Raw genomic sequence first — 17,978 nt, 5'->3', positions numbered from 1 at the left:
AGGTGCCCACTATGAAGTTCGCTCCAAGGTTCATCGGTCCTTATCCCGTGTTACAAGTCTTGAATCCGGTTGCCTGCAAATTGGGGTTGACTTCCCATCTCCGGATGCCAAATGCCTTCCATGTCTCTCTTCTTCGCCCTCTTGTTTTGAACTGGTTTCATTCCAAGACCCCAAGGTCAACCTCTGCAGAGGCTGAAGAGGGTACGGACTTCGAGATCAAAGCTATTCTTGATTCCCGCTATCTTCACAAGAATCTACAGTATTTGGTGGAATGGAAAGGTTTTGGCCCCGTGGAAAGGAGCTGGGTCAAAGCTACTGAAGTTTCAGCTCCCCGACTGGTGTGGATGTTCCATTCCAGACATCCAACAAAACCTGGAAAGTGTCCAGGGGCCACTCCTGGAGGAGGGGGTACTGTCACACACCAGAGGCAGCGTTCGCCGCGCTTACCCCTGCGTGTCTGCTGGTCGGTGTTGCGGCCTCTGCCTTCGGTGGGTCACGGGCTCCGGCGTCTGGTTGGCGCGGCTACCGGCGGTTCTCCGGGGCATGGGAGCCGCCATGACACCCGGCATCACGCAGGTGACGTCATCAGACTGCTCCGCCAATCCAGCGCTGGCGGGAGATTCAAAGTCAGACGCCGGACAGAGCTTCAGTGCCTGAGTATCGTCTTTCCCTGACGTAGATGCTAGTACTCTCGTTCCCGGCGAGGATCCCTGCAGTCGTACTCCAGTGTCCCCGGTATTTCCAGCTGCCAGTTCACTGCTCCAGCTTCAGTGTATTCAGCGGCTGGTAATCTCTCTACCTTCCAGTCATCCGTGCTCCTAGTAATCAGCATCTCAAGTCTCCGTTCACAAGTTCTACAAATCCACAGCGTCAGAAACCCCTGCACTTCAATTCCTCACATCATCAGCGTCTCAGTCTCCGTTCACAAGTTCTACAAACCCACAGCGTCAGAAACCCCTGCACTTCAATTCCTCACATCATCAGTGTCTCAGTCTCCGTTCACAAGTTCTGCAAATCCACAGCGTCAGAAACCTCTGCACTTCAATTCCTCACATCATCAGCGTCTCAGTCTCCGTTCACAAGTTCTGCAAATCCACAGCGTCAGAAACCCCTGCACTTCAAATCCTCACATCATCAGCGTCTCAGTTTCCGTTCTCAAGTTCTACAATTCAACAGCGTCTCAGTCTCCATTCACAAGTTCTACAAGTCCACAGCGTCTAAAACCCCTGCACTTCAGTTTCTCGCATCATTAGCATCTCTGTCACCATTTACAAGTTCTTCAACCATCTGTGCTAATTATCATCATTCATAAGTTCCACAAGTTATCAGTGACTTTTAAACATCACCCACAGTTTCTTCAATTACCGGCATTCCCCATACTGCTCACTTAACCCTTCAGTGGGTCTGGACATTCCCTTCAGTTATTCCTTTGCATTTGACTTTAAGTTGTTTTCCTTTGCAATAAAGCTCTTTCATATTTCAACAAACTCCACTGTCAGCGTCCTGTATGAGGAGATCCTATATCAAGCCCTCCCTTTTCCAGCTCAATTGTGGTTCCTCTTCCCAACCATCGGAAGAATCCCCGAGTTCACAACACCCTCAGTCTAGGCCAGTGACAGGGAGAATGTGAAGGAGGAGCTGTTGACGGGTCACGTTCCGCTTGACTTGACAAGTGTCTCACCAGCAGGTCTTTGCACCTCTGCAGACTTGTGTCTGCCGGAAAGAGAGATACAACGTAGGCTTTAAACCTAGGATTGAGCATGGTGGCCAAAATGTAGTGCTCTGATTTCAACAGATTGACCACCCGTGAATCCTGGTTAAGCGAATGAAGGGCTCCATCCACAAGTCCCACATGCCTAGCGGAATCGCTCCATTTTAGCTCTTCCTTCAATCTCTCCAGCTTCTTATGCAAAAGCCTGATGAGGGGAATGACGTGATTCAGGCTGGCAGTGTCTGAACTTAATTAACGTGTGGCAAGTTCAAAGGGTTGCAGAACCTTGCACAACGTTGAAATCATTCTCCACTGCGCTTGAGTCAGGTGCATTCCCCCTCCATTGCCTATATCGTAGGCAGATGTATAGGCTTGAATGGCCTTTTGCTGCTCCTCCATCCTCTGAAGCATATAGAGGGTTGAATTCCACCTCATTACCACCTCTTGCTTCAGATGATGGCGGGGCAGGTTCAGGAGTGTTTGCTGGTGCTCCAGTCTTCGGCATGCGGTGGCTGAATGCCGAAAGTGGCCCACAATTCTTCGGGCCACCGACAGCATCTCTTGCACGCCCCTGTCGTTTTTAAAAAAATTCTGCACCACCAAATTCAATGTATGTGCAAAACATGGGACATGCTGGAATTTGCCCACATGTAATGCACGCACAATATTGGTGGCGTTGTCCGATGTCACAAATCCCCAGGAGAGTCCAATTGGGGTAAGCCATTCTGTGATGATGTTCCTCAGTTTCTGTAAGAGGTTGTCAGCTGTGTGCCTCTTATGGAAAGCGGTGATACAAAGCGTAGCTCGCCTAGGAATGAGTTGGCGTTTGCGAGATGCTGCTACTGGTGCCGCCGATGCTGTTCTTGCTGCGGGAGGCAATACATCTACCCAGTGGGCTGTCACAGTCATATAGTCCTGAGTATGCCCTTCTCAACTTGTCCACATGTCCGTGGTTAAGTGGACATTGGGTACAACTGCATATTTTAGGACACTAGTGACTCTTTTTCTGACGTCTGTGTACATTCTCGGTATCGCCTGCCTAGAGAAATGGAAACCAGATGGTATTTGGTACACACGTTAAACACCACCGCAGCTGCCAAGACCTTAGTTATCCGCTTTGCAGCAGGATGACTGCTGTGATATTTCATCTTCCTTGAAAAGCACTGTTGGACAGTCAATTGCTTACTGGAAGTAGTACAAGTGGTCTTCCGACTTCCCCTCTGGGATGACGATCGACTCCCAGCAGCAACAACAGCAGCACCAGCATCAGTAGGCATTACACTCAAGTATGCATCGGAGGAATCCCAGTCAGGAGAGGACTCGTCAGACTTGCCAATGACATGGCCTGCAGGACTATTGGCTTTCCTGTCTAAGGAGGAAATTGACACTGAGGGAGTTGGTGGTGTGGTTTGCAGGAGCTTGGTTACAAGAGGAAGGGATTTAGTTGTGGACTGCTTCTGCTGTCACCCAAAGTTTTTGAACTTGTCAATGACTTCTGATGAATGCGCTCCAGGTGACGTATAAGGGAGTATGTTCCTAGGTGGTTAACATCCTTACTCCTACTTATTACAGCTTGACAAAGGCAACACACTGCTTAACACCTGTTGTCCGCATTTCTGATAAAATAATTCCACACCGAAGAGGTGATTTTTTTGCAATTTGACCAGGCATGTCAATGGCCATATTCATCCCACGGACAACAGGTGTCTCCCTGGGTGCCTGATTTAAACAAAATACCTCACCATCAGAATCCTCCTTGTCAATTTCCTCCTCAGCGCCAGCAATACCCATATCCTCATCCTGGTGTACTTCAATAGTGACATCTTTAATTTGACTATCAGGAACAGGACTGCGGGTGCTCCTTCCAGCACTTGCAGGGGGCGTGCAAATGGTGGAAGGCGCCACCTCTTCCCGTCCAGTGTTGGGAAGGTCAGGCATCGCAACCGACACAATTGGACTCTCCTTGGGGATTTGTGATTTAGAAGAATGTACAGTTCTTTGCTGTGCTTTTGCCAGCTTAAGTCTTTCCATTTTTCTAGTGGGAGGATGAGTGCTTCCATCCTCATGTGAAGCTGAACCACTAGCCATGAACATAGGCCAGGGCCTCAGCCGTTCCTTGCCACTCCGTGTCGTAAATGGCATATTGGCAAGTTTACGCTTCTCATCAGACGCTTTTAATTTAGATTTTTGGGTCATTTTACTGAACTTTTGTTTTTTGGATTTTACATGCTCTCTACTATAACATTGGGCATCGGCCTTGGCAGACGACGTTGATGGTATTTCATCATCTCGGCCATGACTAGTGGCAGCAGCTTCAGCACGAGGTGGAAGTGGATCTTGATCTTTCCCTATTTTACCCTCCACATTTTTGTTCTCCATTTTTTAATGTGTGGAATTATATGCCAGTTATATATCAATAGCAATGGCCTACTGTACTGTACTATATATGTGTACTGTTGGTCACCAAAATGCTGCACTGTAATACTAGAAGCTATAGAAAAGTATATATATTATTGTATATATCAGTACAGAGCGGTGTAACTGTGACCCATGTGTCCTGACAAGCAGTATAGAAGCTATAGAATAGTATATATATTATTACTGTATATATATATCAGTACAGAGCGGTGTAACTGTGAAACATGTGTCCTGACAAGCAGTATAGCAGCTATAGAATAGTATATATATTATTACTGTATATATATATCAGTACAGAGCAGTGTAACTGTGAAACATGTGTCCTGACAAGCAGTATAGAAGCTAGTGATGTGCACCGGACATTTTTCGGGTTTTGTGTTTTGGTTTTGGATTCGGTTCCGCGGCCGTGTTTTTGATTTGGACGCGTTTTGGCAAAACCTCCCTGAAAATTTTTTGTCGGATTCGGGTGTGTTTTGGATTCAGGTGTTTTTTTACAAAAAACCCTCAAAAACAGCTTAAATCATAGAATTTGGGGGTCATTTGGATCCCATAGTATTATTAAACTCAATAACCATAATTTCCACTCATTTCCAGTCTATTCTGAACACCTCACAATATTATTTTTAGTCCTAAAATTTGCACCGAGGTCGCTGGATGACTAAGCTAAGCGACCCAAGTGGCCGACACAAACACCTGGCCCATCTAGGAGTGGCACTGCAGTGTCAGACAGGATGGCACTTCAAAAAATAGTCCCCAGACAGCACATGATGCAAAGATAAAAAGAGGTGCACCAAGGTCGCTGTGTGACTAAGCTAAGCGACCCAAGTGGCCGACACAAACACCTGGCCCATCTAGGAGTGGCACTGCAGTGTCAGGCAGGATGGCACTTCAAAAAAATAGTCCCCAAACAGTACATGATGCATAGAAAAAAAGAGGCGCAATGAGGTAGCTGTGTGACTAAGCTAAGCGATCCAAGTGGCCGACACAAACATCTGGCCCATCTAGGAGTGGCACTGCAGTGTCAGACAGGATGGCAGATTTAAAAAATAGTCCCCAAAGAGCACATGATGCAAAGAAAAAAAGAGGCGCAATGAGGTAGCTGTGTGACTAAGCTAAGCGACCCAAGTGGCCGACACAAACACCTGGCCCATCTAGGAGTGGCACTGCAGTTTTCTAGCGAGAGGATGAGTGCTTCCATCCTCATGTGAATCTGAACCACTAACCATGAACATAGGCCAGAGCCTCAGCCGTTCCTTGCCACTTCGTGTCGTAAATGGCATATTGGCAAGTTTACGCTTCTCCTCAGACGCTTTTAATTTTGATTTTTGGGTAATTTTACTGAACTTTTGTTTTTTGGATTTTACATGCTCTCTACTATGACATTGGGCATCGGCCTTGGCAGACGACGTTGATGGCATTTCAACGTCTCGGTCATGACTAGTGGCAGCAGCTTCAGCACGAGGTGCAAGTGGATCTTGATCTTTCCCTATTTTACCTTCCACATTTTTGTTCTCCATTTTTTAATGTGTGTAATTATATGCCAGTAATATATCAATAGTAATGGCCTACTGTACCGTACTGCTATATATCATATACTGGTGGTCAGCAAAATTATGCACTGTCCTCCTACTTTATATACTGCGCAAAACTTAAATGCACCACAGGTATGGATGGATAGTATACTTGACGACACAGAGGTATGTGGAGCAGTGGACTACTGTACCGTACTGCTATATATTATATACTGGTGGTCAGCAAAATTATGCACTGTCCTCCTAGTATATATACTGCGCACAACAACTAAAATGCACCACAGGTATGGATGGATAGTATACTTGACGACACAGAGGTAGGTAGAGCAGTGGATTACTGTACCATACTGCTATATATTATATACTGCTGGTCAGCAAAATGATGCACTGTCCTCCTACTATATATACTGCGCAAAACTTAAATTCACCACAGGTATGGATGGATAGTATACTTGACGACACAGAGGTAGGTAGAGCAGTGGACTACTGTACCGTACTGATATATATTATATACTGGTGGTCAGCGAAATTATGCTCTGTCCCCCTACTATATATACTGTGCACAACAACTAAAATGCACAACAGGTATGGATGGAAAGTATACTTGACGACACAGAGGTAGGTAGAGCAGTGGACTACTGTACCGTACTGATATAATACTGGTGGTCACTGGTCAGCAAAATTCTGCACTGTCCTCCTACTATATAATACTGGTGGTCCCCAGTCCCCACAATAAAGCACACTGAGCACAGATATTTGCAGCACACTGAGCACAGATATGGAGCGTTTTTCAGGCAGAGAGCGTAGATATTTTCAGCACACTGAGCACAGATATTTGCAAGCACACAGCACAGATATTTGCAGCACACTGAGCACAGATATTTGCAGCACACTGAACCCAACTGAGAGAACGCTGCACACGTCCTCTCCCTATCATCTCCAATGCACGAGTAAAAATGGCGGCGACGCGCGGCTCCTTATATAGAATACGAATCTCGCGAGAATCCGACAGCGGGATCATGACGTTTGGGCACGCTCGGGTTAACCGAGCAAGGCGTGAAGATTCGAGTCCGCCTCGGAACCGTGTAAAATGGGTGAAGTTCGGGGGGGTTCGGATTCCGAGGAACCGAACCCGCTCCTTATATAGAATACGAATCTCGCGAGAATCCGACAGCGGGATCATGACGTTTGGGCACGCTCGAGTTAACCGAGCAAGGCGTGAAGATTCGAGTCCGCCTCGGAACCGTGTAAAATGGGTGAAGTTCGGGGGGGTTCGGATTCCGAGGAACCGAACCCGCTCATCACTAATAGAAGCTTTAGAATAGTATATATATTATTACTGTATATATATATATCAGTACAGAGCGGTGTAACTGTGAAACATGTGTCCTGACAAGCAGTATAGAAGCTATAGAATAGTATATATATTATTACTGTATATATATCAGTACAGAGCGATGTAACTGTGAAACATGTGTCCTGATAAGCAGTATAGAAGCTATAGAATAGTATATATATTATTACTGTATATATATATCAGTACAGAGCGGTGTAACTGTGAAACATGTGTCCTGACAAGCAGTATAGAAGCTATAGAATAGTATATATATTATTACTGTATATATATATCAGTACAGAGCGGTGTAACTGTGAAACATGTGTTCTGACAAGCAGTATAGAAGCTATAGATTAGTATATATATTACTGTATATATATATCAGTACAGAGCGGTGTAACTGTGAAACGTGTCCTGACAAGCAGTATAGAAGCTATAGAATAGTATATATATTACTGTATATATATATATATATATATATATATATCAGTACAGAGCGGTGTAACTGTGACACGTGTCCTGACAAGCAGTATAGAAGCTATAGAATAGTATATATTATTATACTGGTGGTCCCCAGTCCCCACAATGCAGCACACTGAGCACAGATATTTGCAGCACACTGAGCACAGATATGGAGCGTTTTCAGGCAGAGAACGTAGATATTTTCAGCACACTGAGCACAGATTATTTGCAGCACACTGAGCACAGATATTTTCAGCACACTGAGCACAGATTACGGAGCTTTTCAGGGGAGAGAACGCTACCACGTCCTCTCCGTTCAATCTCCAATGCACGAGTGAAAATGGCGGCGACGCGCGGCTCCTTATATAGAATACGAATTTTGCGAGAATCCGACAGCGGGATGATGACGTTCGGGCGCGTTCTGGTTAACCGAGCAAGGCGGTAAGATCCGAGGCTGCCTCGGAACCGTGTAAAATGGGTGAAGTTCGGAGGGGTTCGGATCTCAACTAACCGAACCCGCTCATCTCTACTTTTGATAGAGGCTAACCACTCAGGCTCCCTTGCAGGGACCTGCGCTAAAACAGTACAATCCTGATTACATGGAATGGGCTCATCCTGAGAGGAATTATTCTCTGCGGCATATGACACAGAGTCCCTGGACATAGTTTTATGGAGACAACAAACACTCCACACACACACAGGAAAGTTTCCCCCCTAAGAATGCCAAGAGAGACACAGAGATTGGAGCCAACCCACACACAGTGCTTCAGGATATAGGGAAACCCCTATCCAGCGCTTACTGTGCACCTTAATAGGTTACACAGTATAAATATACAGCCTCCCCCCCCCCCTTTCTACATCCCTCTGGCACCGTACAAGGCAGCTGGAGTTGACCTGGAGGGACAGCTCTCCCTGTCAGCGCTTCTGCAGGCAGGAAAATGGCGCTGAACGCTGCTGGATCCGCTCTGAAGAGAAGCTCCGCCCCCTTTCATGGCGCTGCTTCCCGCTCTTCCGAAGATTATACTGGCCTGAGGAATTGTGCTGGCAGCGATCCTGGGACCCTGACAGGGTTGCTTGACAGTGTAGGGTGTAGGCGCTGGCTCAGGGCACCCCTCACAGCGCCGCACCATGTACCGCTGAGCCCCGGAGCACAGTTAGTACTGCATTCCCTACCCTGTTGCTGCCATCTTCACACCGGCTCCCCCCTTGCCAGGGGGGGGGGGGGGGCGGTGACTAACTCGCCATTGATCTTCTGGCTCTGTAAGGGGGTGGCGGCATGCTGCTGGGGTGAGCGATCCCTTGTGGTGACGAATGTTCAATCCCCTCAGGAGTTCAGTGTCCTGTCAGCGGAGATAGTGGCTCAGACCCCGCAGGGCAGACACTACTCCCCCCCTTAGTCCCTCGAAGCAAGGAGGCTGTTGCCAGCATCCTCCCTGTGCCTAAACTCTAACAAAAATAATAAAACTAAAATAACTCCTATGGAGCTCCCCTAGCTGTGACCGGCTCTTACGGCCGCATTTTCTAAACTGAGTCTGGTAGGAGGGGCATAGAGGTAGGAGTCAGCCCACACTCTCAAACTCTTAAAGTGCTAGTGGCTCCTAGTGGACCCGTCTATACCCCATGGTACTAATGTGGACCCCAGCATCCTCTAGGACGTAAGAGAAAAAAATGAAATGCGTACAATATATTCTCTTCTTCATCGTCTCATCTTTATTATAATTATTTGATTCATTTACGGCAGATTTTTATATCCCATTGTTTCTGTGTAATCATTCCACTTTAATTTTCTGTGTGAAATGTCAACACAAATGACATCAATTATTAATATTCTTTAGAAAAGTTATGCTAGGAAGGTCCAAACTTTATTAAGCAGTACAGTCAGAAATAAACTATGCTATAATAACACCGACTGCAATAATATTACCATGATCAATTCATCTTTTGTTCTCAGTCTGTAATGGTATCTTTGGTGGTAATAATTTACAGATGTGATTGCTTTCATTATAGTGACAGTTTTTCGAGGATGAAAATTGCAGGAATTTCTTCTCATTTTACGTTTAGCTATTGCATTCGCTATGCTTATATTTGGCTCAGTCTTTTCCATCAAAAAAAAATATTGTCTCAATCAAGTATTGATTTGAAAGTTGGAATATAGTGACTTAAAAGACATTCTCCAAGGACAAAGTATAAAACATGTATGATTCTTTATTTTGCTGTTTATTTAAAAAAAAAATAACCATATTTATTTAAAAAGGCTTGATACAGTATGAAAAAATGAATGTTTGAAAATTTTCTTTACCCACTTCACTGGCTAATATTTTCCCCCAACATGTCCCCAGAATAGTTTTTTTTATTTTTTTATTATCAGATTATGGGCAGGATGTATAATGCATATTGCATGCGATACATATCGCCATTTATCACATGCATAGAAGCATTTAGTAACACTGTATGCATGAATAGTGGAGGCTGCTGTCTGTGGGCTGCAGCTCCTACAGAACCAAGCTTGGCATGGTGGGCTGGTTAACACATATAAACATACTGTACATTTAATGTTGTATGTAATATATACATACTTCCTAAGTCCCAACTTGTAAAGTTGGGAGGAGGGACACTGGCTGAAATGAGGGGCATGTCCTCACAGGTGGGGGTGTGGCTTTGTGGGAAATGACAAGGGCCATGCCCCCATTTTCACCGCTGTGGGTGGCATGCCGAGAGCTCTGTGAGCTGCTGGCATGCCTTCTGTCCCTTTCTGCCTGTTTGTCTATTCACCACTGATTCTGCAATGGGTGAGAGAAGATCTCCCAACTGCTCCCCCGACCACGTGACTCTGCAAGCCACGGGTGGGACAGCAGGACAGTCCCAGAAAAATGGGACTGTCCCGCCAATATCGGGACAGTTGGGAGGTATGTATATGTGCTGACTGCATTATCCCGGAGATCAGCAGCGCCAGTGTGTTTCAGTGAGCCACTGCACCCAGGACTCAGTATTGGGCTTCACTTTTCCTTTCGCTATAAGCCCACCACCAGAATCCTGGGGAACTAGCCAATGGGAGTCTGGGAACGGGCCTTTACAGGAAGGAAAAGTGAAGTCGAATGCTGAGTCCTGGGTGCAGCTGCAGCTGTGACACTCACAGCGCTGCCAATCCCTGGGTTAAGGCAGACTGCACATATTTTACATACATTACATGTATGTTTACATGTGTCAGCTGCCACCCATGCAATGTGTGGTTGGCACTGCAGCCTACGAGTAGCAGCTGCAGCTGTGAATAAATAACTGGATATAAAGACAAAGGACAGATCTTCTGATAAAAGCTAGCCTTTGAGTAGTGAGGACTTCCGGGTTTATGATTTGGGAGTCCTACTGCACATGGTTTTATTTAGAGGTGAGAGGGTCCGATTCTCTGAGAAGCGGACCCACCCGAACTTTGGAATCCGCGTCTGGCTCGGGACTTTCCACCTTACTCGGATCCCAAATTGAGGCCAAACATCATCATTCTGCTGTCGGATTCACACAGGTTTTGAATTCTATAAAGGTCCCCGATGATCAGTACTGTGATGTCTGGCGTGGGGCGGGTGCTCTGTCTGCTGTATCTGAAAGGGGTGCTCTGCTGTATCAGTACAGGCGGGGTGCTCTGTCTGCAGTATCTGAAAGGGGTGCTCTGTCTTCTGTATCTGAAAGGGGTGCTCTGCTGTATCAGTACAGGCGGGCTGCTCTGTCTGCAGTATCTGAAAGGGGTGCTCTGTCTGCAGTATCTGAAAGGGGTGCTCTGTCTTCTGTATCTGAAAGGGGTGCTCTGTCTGCAGTATCTGAAAGGGGTGCTCTGTCTGCAGTATCTGAAAGGGGTGCTCTGTCTTCTGTATCTGAAAGGGGTGCTCTGTCTGCTGTATCAGTACAGGCGGGCTGCTCTGTCTGCAGTATCTGAAAGGGGTGCTCTGTCTGCTGTATCAGTCCTAGGGTGCTCTGTCTTCTGTATCTGAAAGGGGTGCTCTGTTGTATCAGTCCAGGTGGAGTGCTCTGTCTGCTGTATCTGAAAGGGGTGATCTGTGTGTCCATCCAGGGACTCCACCCCAGAGTAAAGTTAAAATAATAAAACCTAAAAACAAAAAGCCTAAAAATATAATTATATAAAAAATGTTTTTGTTTGTGCTGTACCCTAGTGTACTATACAATTTTTATTTTCAGAAGTACTGTGACACTGCCGGTCAGAACGCAGATAATTATTATTTCATACTCATACACGTATTGTGCAACACTGTTGGTGAAGGTCAACTGCAGTGTTCGATTACTAATTCTGAATCACACATAGTGTGTGATGCTGTGGGTGAAGGTGGTACCACAGTAATATATTTTATTTCCTACTCATACACATATTTTGCGACACTGTTGGTGAAGGTCAACCACAGTTTTCGATTACTACTTCTGATGCACGCATGTATTGTGTGACGCTGTGGGTGAAGGTGGTACCACAGTAATATTTTATTTCCTAGTTACTCATACACGTATTGTGCAACACTGTTTGTGAAGGTCAATCGCAGTGTTCGATTACTACTTCTGACTCATACAAGTATTGTGCGAAATTATTGGTGAAATTAAACTGCAGTGTTTGATTACTATTTCATACTCATACACGTATTGTGCGACACTGTTGGTGAAATTAAACAGCAGTGTTTGATAATTATTTCGCACTCATACACAAATTTTTGCGACACTGTTAGTGAGATTAAACCACAGTGTTTGATTACCATTTCTGACTCTTGTATTGTGCGACACTGATGGTGGTACATTTATTGTAGAAATTGTGGTGTGTGCTGTACCCCACTTCATTCGTGTATGTGGATAGATATGGAGGATGAACAATTGAGAGGAGAGCAGGAAGCACATACTAGTGGTGCAGGTGCTGCCACTAGTAATAACAATACAAGTCTGTCAGCGTCATCTGCTAAGGCAGATGCCTAGGGGCATAGAGGCCTTAAGTCAGGGCTTGTAAAATCATTTAATTTTAAAGTGGTAAAGAAAAAAACAGCAGAGGCAGTAAGACAAACTGCAAACTGAAGCCTCTTTCACCTCCTTCCACCATTTCTTAACCATCTGCACATGTGGGGAGCAGTACAAGTAAATATGGAGATGATGAGGAGGACATAAAAGAAATTAAGGATCCGTGTGTGGAAGTGGAACTTGATGAGGGGGTTATGTGTGTACTACTACTATCTTACACTGAGGATGTTGATGATGTTGTTTGTGTAAGTCAGCCACCGGTGGCTGCAGTTGTTAACCGTGATAAAACAAAGCCATTGTGATGCCTGGGCATAAGACCAAAAGAGCCTCTTGGGTGTGGGATTATTTTTACCTTAATCCTGACAATGTTTGTGAAAGCTTCTGCTCCATTTGTGAGTCCAAAGTTAGTAGAGGTAGGAACATTTGCCATCTAGGCACTACCTCCATGTTACGTCATATGTGGCGAAGACATGAAATTTATTGTACAAGATTATAATGTAATTAACACCTCATCATCAACATCCTCAAAGTCATTACTTACCTGAGGTACAGTAGTCCTTCTAAAAAAATGTTTTGTGGGGGCCCAAACAAACCAATCATTTCAGCCATTTTGTGACAGTCCCTGTCACTGAAATTATTGGTTTGTTAAACTGTGCATGTCTTTTTTATATATACAATATAAGGGTGATTGGTAGGGCCCAAAGACAATTTCATCTTGCACCTCCTTTTTTTTGTATTATGTGATGTTTGGAGCATTGCTGACTGTGACAACAAACATTTGTATAGTTTATTAAACTGCCACCCTGTCTGCCACTGCAGTGCCATTCTGTTTCCTAGATGTGCCACGTTGGAAGTTTAAGTGCCACATGTTTGTGCCGCCAACTGTTGTCAGCTTAGTCATCCGCTACCTCGGTACAACCTTTTGGCCTAATCTGTATGAAAACAATATTGTGAGCGGTGAGGTGGTCAAAATTAGTGATGTGCACCGGAAATTTTTCGGGTTTTGTGTTTTGGTTTTGGATTCGGACGCGTTTTGGCAAAACCTCCCTGAAAAATTTTTGTCGGATTCGGGTGTGTTTTGCAAAAACCCCTCAAAAACAGCTTAAATCATAGAATTTGGGGGTCATTTTGATCCCATAGTATTAATAAACTCAATAACCATAATTTACACTCATTTTCAGTCTATTCTGAACACCTCACACCTCACAATATTATTTTTACTCCTAAAATTTGCACCGAGGTCGCTGGATGGCTAAGCTAAGCGACACAAGTGGCCGACACAAACACCTGGCCCATCTAGGAGTGGCACTGCAGTGTCAGGCAGGATGGCACTTCAAAAAAATAGTCCCCATACAGCACATGATGCAAAGAAAAAAAGAGGCGCACCAAGGTCGCTGTGTGACTAAGCTAAGCAACACAAGTGGCCGACACAAACACCTGGCCCATCTAGGAGTGGCACTGCAGTTTTCTAGCGAGAGGATGAGTGCTTCCATCCTCATGTGAATCTGAACCACTAGCCATGAACATAGGCCAGGGCCTCAGCCGTTCCTTGCCACTCCGTGCCGTAAATGGCATATTGGCAAGTTTACGCTTCTCATCAGACGCTTTCAATTTTGATTTTTGGGTCATTTTACTGAACTTTTGTTTTTTGGATTTTACATGCTCTCTACTATGACATTGGGCTTTGGCCTTGGCAGACGACGTTGATGGCATTTCATCGTCTCGGCCATGACTAGTGGCAGCAGCTTCAGCACGAGGTGGAAGTGGATCTTGATCTTTCCCTAATTTAACCTCCACATTTTTGTTCTCCATTTTTTAATGTGTGGAATTATATGCCAGTATCAATAGCAATGGCCTACTACTATATATACTGCGCACAACTGAAATGCACCACAGGTATGGATGGATAGTATACTTGACGACACAGAGGTAGGTAGAGCAGTGGCCTTCCGTACCGTACTGCTATATATACTGGTGGTCACTGTCAGCAAACTGCAAAACTAAAATGCACCACAGGTATAGGATCTAGATGGATAGTATACTTGACGACACAGAGGTAGGTAGAGCAGTGGCCTTCCGTACCGTACTGCTATATATACTGGTGGTCACTGTCAGCAAACTGCAAAACTAAAATGCACCACAGGTATAGAATCTAGATGGATAGTATTCTTGACGACACAGAGGTAAGTAGAGCAGTGGCCTTCCGTACCGTACTGCTATATATACTGGTGGTCACTGTCAGCAAAACTCTGCACTGTACTCCTCCTATATAATACTGCTGGTCCCCAGTCCCCACAATAAAGCAGTGTGAGCACAGATATATGCAGCACACTGAGCACAGATATGGAGTGTTTTTCAGGCAGACAACGTATACTGGTGGTCACTGTCAGCAAAACTCTGCACTGTACTCCTCCTATATAATACTGCTGGTCCCCAGTCCCCACAATAAAGCAGTGTGAGCACAGATATATGCAGCACACTGAGCACAGATATGGAGTGTTTTTCAGGCAGACAACGTATAATACTGGTGGTCACTGTCAGCAAAACTCTGCACTGTACTCCTCCTATATAATACTGCTGGTCCCCAGTCCCCACAATAAAGCAGTGTGAGCACAGATATATGCAGCACACTGAGCACAGATATGGAGTGTTTTTCAGGCAGACAACGTATAATACTGGTGGTCACTGTCAGCAAAACTCTGCACTGTACTCCTCCTATATAATACAGCTTCTCCCCAGTCCCCACAATTAAGCAATAAGCACAAATATTTTTGCATCAAGAATTCAAGATTAATAAACGGAGAGGACGCCAGCCACGTCCTCTCCCTAACATTTCCAATGCACAAGTGAAAATTGCGGCGACGCGCAGCTGCTTATATAGAATCCGAATCTCACGAGAATCCGACAGCGGGATGATGACGTTCGGGCGCGCTCGGGTTAACCGAGCCATACGGGAGAATCCGAGTATGGCTCGGACCCGTGTAAAAAGGGTTAAGTTCGGGGGGGTTCGGTTTCCGAGGAACCGAACCTGCTCATCACTAGTCAAAATTGACTGGAAATGATTGGAAATTAATGTTATTGAGGTTAATAATACTATAGGAATAAAAACACCCCCAAATTCTGTGATTTTTAGCTGTTTTTAGGATTTAAAAAAAAATACAGATCCAAAACAAATACAGATCCAAAACTCGCAAGGAAGTTTTTGGCAAATCAAATACAGATCTAAAATACAAGGAGATACAGATCTAAAACAAGAGCCCAAAACCCGATTTTTGGGCCGGCACACATCCCTAGTATAAACACTTTATCGTCTTACAGTATGTCAGCCTACACATTTAATGCACTTATCAAACATAGGCCCAAATGTATTAAGGGGCAGGTGTATTAAGCCTGGAGAAGTGATAAAGCAGTGATACTGTAAGTGCAAAGTGATAACGCATCACCCAGTCATCTCCAATATGTAAATTGACAGTTAGGAGCTGATTGGCTGGTGCGTTATCACCTTGAATTTATCACTGCTTTATCACTTCTCCAGGCCTTCTGCCCCTTGGCCTTAAAAAGTGATCAAGTGGAGAGTGATAAAAGTGATACAGTACCAGCCAATCAGCTTCCTAGATGCCATGTCACAGGACGTGACAGTTAGGAGCTGAGTTTTTGGTGCTTTATCACTCTTTATCACTCTCCACTTTATCACTTTGTAAGGCTTAATACATTGGGGCCTCAATGACAGAAATACATATTGGTGCAGAAAACAGTTAAGCTTTATGTATTAACTTGTTTTTAACGATTAGAAGACAGATAAAACAGAAGACAGAATGGAGAAGAAGACAGATAAAAGGACATATTTATTAATTATCATGTTCTACACCCAACAATTATAATTTCTTATCACCAATTATTTTGGCAATAAGAAACTAAAGATGAATGTACTTAAAAATACATGCAAGGACAGCAGCTCCGACAGGAGCCTGCTCCTGCAATGTGTTAGAAATGAACTGATCGCTAATGAAGATGGATTTAGCTACAGGGGCCAAGCTCCAGAATATGAAGCTTGATAAATTTGTCAATTAAGCAGCCCCCATACGTTTCTATGAGGGATGCTTTTGTGATAAAAATTAGGGGATTGCAACAGACACTTACTGTAAGATGAACGTAATATTTGCGAGTACCCCACATATACCCCACAAATATTCCTTGATAAATAGGCCCCATAGATTGCAGAGGTGGTTCGGGGTCTTTAATCTATGCCATTGCCAACCTACAAATTCTTGAAATATACAAAAATTGTAACAATTATATGAAATTAAAACTTGTCAGATAGATATCAGATTTCAAAATTACTTTATTTGTTTCAATAAAAAAATACATGTTTCATTAAAGTAGAGATTGATCCACTGTGGAAAATTATTCCACAGAACAAACCACAGGAGATTTTCTTGTCTCTATAAATGACCCTAATATTGCATCCAGCATAAGCTCACTTTGCATTTTTACCTAACATGTTTTCTCTTTATTATAATATGTAGATTAATGCATAGCCTCCTTATGAACCAAGAAGCCTAGTTTATTCTTACACATTTCTAAGAGCATAATGTGTTTAAATACTTCTTTTTATTAATAGTGAGACTAACAAATGTGCAAATGAAACAGCGAGCATAAGATCTAAACATAACTTATCCTTCTAATGCGTTTATCGGTATAAATAAATAACGTACATGACAACACTATATTTTAATACCATCTACCCGCCTTGTTGAGGCTGTGGTTAATTAAATCCAGGGATCCACTTTGACGAAGATGGATGAAGTTGTTTAAATGATATCGGTTGAGCAAATAGCTACTTATAGTACTTTCCCATGGAGAATTAGTCTAATAAGATGTTCATTTATGGCTTCATTAGTCAATCTTTCAGCTGGATGGAAATGGAGAATTTGTAGTGCCGCCTGCAAAGAATTTACTGTACACCTTCTGTGACCTACGGATATTTTATAGGAATAGCCACATGATTTGTTGAATCTTAACAAAAGAATTACAATTGCATGACAATATACGGCAGAAGGACATTTGTCTTCTTATGGTGAGAAAGTAATAGCCCTGCAGTTAGGAAAGAGCAGTACAGAAACAATGGAAATTTATTATACCAATTTAGTAAACATTAACTTTGTCAATACTTGATCACAAAAAATGCAGCACATACAAAATTGTATTGTTAGTTTCTAAACCTTTTTTTAATTAACTACTTTAAAAAAAAAAATTGGACATAAAGGGGTATATGCAATTCCGGGCGAATTGCGGCTTTTTTTCGCCCGTTTTTAAATTCGACACAATTCGACTGTCGAAATCCGTCCGGCGGGTGCCGGAATTCAACATATTCAATAAAAAGCGGATTCGACAGTCCCGCTGTCGAAAAACGGACCAATTGACGGATAAGTGCGTCCTGGATTCGACTTTTCCGACTGTGCAAAAATGGTTAAAAAACACAGAAAAAAATTGTGTGGGGTCCCCCCTCCTAAGCATAACC

The sequence above is a fragment of the Pseudophryne corroboree genome, chromosome 2 (genome assembly GCF_028390025.1).
Source record: "Pseudophryne corroboree isolate aPseCor3 chromosome 2, aPseCor3.hap2, whole genome shotgun sequence".
Lineage (NCBI taxonomy): Eukaryota > Metazoa > Chordata > Amphibia > Anura > Myobatrachidae > Pseudophryne > Pseudophryne corroboree.
The sequence above is the reverse complement of the archived record's forward strand: the minus strand, read 5'-3'. Positions refer to the sequence as shown.